This window comes from Pongo pygmaeus, chromosome 19 (genome assembly GCF_028885625.2).
Source record: "Pongo pygmaeus isolate AG05252 chromosome 19, NHGRI_mPonPyg2-v2.0_pri, whole genome shotgun sequence".
Lineage (NCBI taxonomy): Eukaryota > Metazoa > Chordata > Mammalia > Primates > Hominidae > Pongo > Pongo pygmaeus.
In genome coordinates this window covers 78,709,638-78,715,012 of record NC_072392.2, presented here as the reverse complement: position 1 = coordinate 78,715,012, position 5,375 = coordinate 78,709,638, and the positions used below count along the sequence as shown (strand labels likewise).

The following is a 5,375-nucleotide window of genomic DNA, read 5'->3' as shown; positions in this document are numbered from 1 at the left end:
TGCCCAAGACCCAGCACTGGACTCTGGTGAGTTCTTCCAGCTGTTGCCACCCCAGGAGCCTCTGGGAGCCCCTGGGAACCATCCAGCTTGCTCTCTGTCTCTACATTTCAGGGTGTGGGTTTCAGGGCATTCACAACATTCCTGCAACAGAAGAGTTTTGGGAACACCCTCAGCAGGATGTGGGTGATTTGAATGTAATCTTAAGAAGGTAGGTCAGAGATGTGGTTGTAACTGAGAAATCTTAAGCCTAGTGAATTTTATTCCACTTGACTTAAAGAAAGAGCACGTGAAAGAAGGGGATCTGAGGACATCTATAAACAGGGCCCCGAGGGCATGAACTTACTAGTGTTTATCTGACTAGTGTTTATCTGGGCCTGTCTAGTCTGGAGAATGCAGTGGCTGTAGAGGTTTACTCTTTTGGAGGGAGAAGATAATTCACTCCTCCAACACTTGAATGAGGGAAGATTAGCCCACCTCCTTCAGCTGCAATTTGGCAAATTTCTTTTCTTTGATTTAATGCTCAACGGACAAACTTCTTTTCTTCTTCTTCCTCTTCTTCTTCTTCTTCTTCTTCTTCTTCTTCTTCTTCTTCTTCTTCTTCTCTCTTCCTTCTCCTCCTCCTCCTCCTCTTCCTCCACCTCCTCCTCCTCCTCTTCCTTCTTCTTCCTTTTTTTTTTTTTTTTTTTGGTTTTGAGACAGGGTCTCCATCACCCAGGCTGGAGTGCAGTGGCACGATCTCGGCTCACTGCAACCTTCACCTCCTAGGCTCAAGCGATCCTCCCACCTCAGCTTCCCAAGTGGCTGGGACCACAGGCGTGAGCCACCATGCCTGGCTAATTTTTGTAATTTTTGTAGAGGCAGGGTCTCTCCATGTTGCTCAGGCTGGTCTTGAACTCCTGAGCTCAAGAGATCCTCCTGTCTCAGGCTCCCAAAGTCCTGGGATTACAGGCATGAGCCACCATGCCCGGCCTCAACAGGCAAGCTTCTGATTAATAATTAGACCTCTGGGCCGGCCGTGGTGGCTGATGCCTGTAATTCCAGCACTTTGGAAGGCCAAGGCGGGTGGATCGCTTGAGGTCGGGCGTTTGAGACCAGCCTGGCCAACACGGTGAAACCCCATCTCTGCTAAAAATGCAAAAATTAGCCTGGCATGGTGGCGTATGCCTGTAATCCCAGCTACCTGGGAGGCTGAGGCACGAGAATCGCTTGAACCCGGGAGGCAGAGGTTACGGTGAGCTGTCATATATAATGAAACAGTTTTACTAAACTTAGGAAGCAGTGACTTGGTTTCTCTAGAAATTGCCTAACACACACATTCCAGGATACATTCTCTGTCATCTGGAATCTCCTCCCTTCCACAAACCCACGCCGTCTTAAGCACTATTTTCCTATTTGTTGTTGCCCTAATCTAGAAAAAAGCGGCCATCACTCTTTCTCCCCCACTCAGTCCCTCAGTCCCGAAACACCCTTATTCTCCGCACTTGTCACCCCACCCTCTGCTGCCCCCACCGCAGCGCGCAAACGCACACGAGTTTAAAGTTTAGGCTGTGATGCTATCCTCGCCCGCAGATCACAGCACAGACATTCTTGGGGACAACTTTGCGAGGCCATGTGCTCGTCCCCCTTAGGAAGGACGAGAGAGAAATCCCTGCGGCTCGGTTTTGTTCCAATGGTCTGCTCAGTGAGTGATTCCCGTTTTCCCAAAGGTTGCCCCTCATTAGCATGAACGGGGATGCGGGTGTGGAGAAGGGGTTAGGGGAGAGAAAGCAAGCAAAAGCCCAGGCTCACTTTTAGAGCCTGGGAACCCTGTCTGCAAAAATGACAGCTAGAGCTTTCTGGCTCCTCTGTTTAATCGTCGGATCATCCCCCCGAAGCTCCGGTGGAGAGAAAAAGTAAGATCGGTGTAGTGCGGAGCCCTGGGAGCGGAGCCGGGATCTGGGGAGGGGGCGCCGAGGCCTCAGCCGCCGGCCGACAACGGGCCACCTTCCGTGAGGCAGCACACGCGCCCACAGGCCGGCGCCCAGCGCAGGCCGAGAACCGCGCGTCGCCGCGCCGCGGGCCCGCGTCGGAGGAAGCCCCGAGACGCGCGCGCTCACGGGCCCCACACTTCCCCGCCGCCCGGCCGCTCGCGCGCGCCGCCAAGGGCCCCGCCGGCCCTGCCCACCCCAACCCGCCGCGCGCCGTCGTGCCGGCCCCGGGCTCACCGTCGGCGCCGCCGCCGCGCCTCAGCCTCAGCTTCGGCCTCAGCCAGCCGCGGAGGGACGCGGAGCCCGGCGCTGAGCCCTGCGCTTGCGCCTGCCGGGCGGGCATGGACGGGCGCGAGGCGTTCTGCAAGCGCGAAATCGGTGAGCCCGGCCGCCGCGCCGCCGCCCCGCGAGCGTTTCCGAGTCCCGGAGAATCCTGCACGCGAGATCCCAGGGCGCCCGACCCATGCGGGCCGTTTCGCTGTTGCTAAAAACCAACGCCCGGGGACTGGGAGAGGAACTGGGGTTTCCAAACTGTTTTTTGGAAGCCGCGATGAACGGGATCGTGCATGACGTGGACGTGCTGGGCGCGGGCATCCGGCTGGTGACCCTGCTGGTGGATCGGGACGGGCTGTACAAGATGAACCGCCTGTACCTCACTCACCCCCGACGGCTTCTTCCGAGTCCACATGTTAGTCCTCGACTCCTCCAGCTGCAATAAGCCGTGTCCAGAGTTTAAACCTGGTATTGAAACTGAGCTGAATGACGCTGCATACGTACTTTATACCACCGTTTGTAACGTGGGTGCCGCAGCTCGGGCTGTGGGTCGCCCAGACTTTTTTTGGGAGGGATGGGGGACAGTATTGTAACATGATTAGGGTTTAGACGACAGGTATTATTTCTGCCACTGCGATGTAAGTACCGTCAGCCCCACCCCCACGGGTGAGAACAGCAGCTGCTGGCACAAAGCAGGCTGTCAATAAATAGATGTTGACAAATGGAATGAGCGACCACCAGACACCATTGCCAGAAGGGACTGTACAGAACTGAGTTTAGAAAAGCTGCTTTTTTGGGGGAGTGGTTTTTTTTTTTTTTAGACAGAGTCTCGCTCTGTTGCCCAGGCTGGAGTGCAATGGCGCCATCTCAGCTCACTGCAACCTCGGTCCCCCAGGTTCAAGCCATTCTCCTGCCCTCAGCCTCCCAAGTAGCTGGGATTACAGGCTGAGCCACTGCGCCCAGCCCCACTCCCACATCTTTCTAGGCATGTGCTCTAGGAAATCCTGATACAATGTGATAAGGACCTTTGTTCTGTAATGTGAGCTGGTTACATATTGCTTTCCCTTCACCCCACCCCGTGCTACTTTTTGTATTTTTAGTACAGATGGGGTTTCACCATGTTGGCTAGGCAGGTCTCAAACTCCTGACCTCAAGTAATCTGCCCGCCTCGCCTCCCAAAGTGCTGGGATTAAAGGCGTGAGCCACTGCACCGGCCTGGTTGGGTTGGTTATCTTCTAAAGGTCGCTAGACTGTTTCCACCTTGCCTGTAGACTAAATATCAGTTTCAGCTTGTGCGGCAAGATAGTAGATTACAGCTTAGGCATTTCTTAAAGGCCTTATATTTGTCTGTTCATGGCATTTAAAAGACACTATGAATTAATGTTCTGGTTATTTTGTCCAGGCAGCAGGTATATTGTGATGGGCCACATCTACCATAAGAGAGGGCAGCTTCCTACAGCTCTGCTCCAGGTCCTGAGAGGCCACCTCTGTCCAGAGGATGGACTGCTGAGGAGCAGCAACAGCTATGTGAAAAGGTTTAACCCAAAAAGGGAAGGGCAAGTTCAAGGTGCAATTCATACCCAATGCATTTGAAACAACCATCCTGGCATTTCTGGATCACAAGAGACATCGGCAACAAGACATGAAAGTTCCATCTTCATGTAATGGGTCCTCCTTTAGAAGAGAGCCCAAAGCTACTCTATGAATGACTTGCATAGTTACAACTGTAATCTCGAAGGTATCACTTTGTTATTTACAAGATGCTTCTTAAATGGGCTCCTCCTGAGCTCAGTGTCAAGGTGATTCAACTGTTGTGCCAGACAGTGATTTACACAGCTCAGATAACTGACCTGTCTAGTTAACAGATCACTGCTTCATGTTTTTAAATATTTTAATTTAATACATTCTTTAGTAGAAATAGTCCACAAAACATTTTCTTGAACTTAAATATACAACTTTTATATCATGTATCAAACCAGATTTTATATTCAAACTATCACATTTTAAATTCTTTACATAACAGTAAGCGCACTAGTCAAAAGACATTTACCTATGAAACGTCATTTAGATCAAACACAAGGGTCAAAGCCCAGGGCAAGTATTAAAATTTTACACTTAAAGAGTACCAAGCTGGGCGTGGTGGCTCACACCTGTAATCCCAGCACTTTGGGAGGCCGAGGCGGGCGGATCACCTGGGGTCAGGAGTTCGAGACCAGCCTGACCAACATGGAGAAACCCTGTCTCTACTAAAAATACAAAAATTAGCCGAGTGTGGTGGCACATGCCTGTAATCCCAGCTGAGGGAGGCTGAGGCAGGAGAATCACTTGAACCCAGGAGGCAGAGGTTGTGGTGAGCCGAGATCGCGCCAGCCTGGGCAACAAGAGCAAAACTCCGTCTCAAAAACAAAGAGTACAAAAGGGCCAGTGTGCAGATGGATGGATTAAAAAAAAAATGTAAAAAAAGTGCTAAAGGGCTTACTTCAGGCAAAAGTGTTCGTGATGTACCAAAAAGTAAGATATAGTTTATTTTCATGCCTCCCTGCTCCTAATAATGTATGTTTTGTGCTGAACTGGCAGCTATCCCAATGTGAACTGTATGCTGGGTGTATCTGATGTCATTTTTCTATTAAGACAAAGTATAATGTTTGCTTGTAAAGCAATAAATTTTGCCTTGAAATTAGATCTTGGATGCACCTGTTTGTTTTTGTTTTGTTTTGTTTTAGCCTTTGAGCCCTAAAGGTTTGAGAAAAAGCCTTTCTCAAATTCATTCCCCAAACCTTGGAACCAATATTAACCAATGACAGCTCATAAGCAAGTGAATTCTAAACATTTTTCAGTTGGTTTTAAAAAGGTTTAATCACTAGCTAAATTAAATATCGATTTTATACCTGAGTCCACAAAGACATGAGAGTATTTTTTTGGAAGATCAGGCTGTACTTCAGTTTATAAGAAGTACGGTGAATAGAGACACCACTAATGCATAGATGAAGATGACTGCCTAGACACAGGAGAAGGAATTTCACTAGAGAGACAGCAGCCTATTTGGCCTCACGGTGATGCACTCAGGAAGGTCAGAACGTTTCCTGACGCTGTCCATGGCACCCAGTAGTAGCACTGTACACATAAAGGACATCC

General features: G+C 50.2%; 1 pseudogene; it reads left to right on the top strand.

Annotated features, from left to right (window-relative positions):
* Positions 1-1,818: 1,818 nt before the first annotated feature.
* Positions 1,819-4,837, top strand: LOC129017899 (UPF0450 protein C17orf58-like; annotated as a pseudogene).
* The last annotated feature ends 538 nt before the right edge of the window (positions 4,838-5,375 follow it).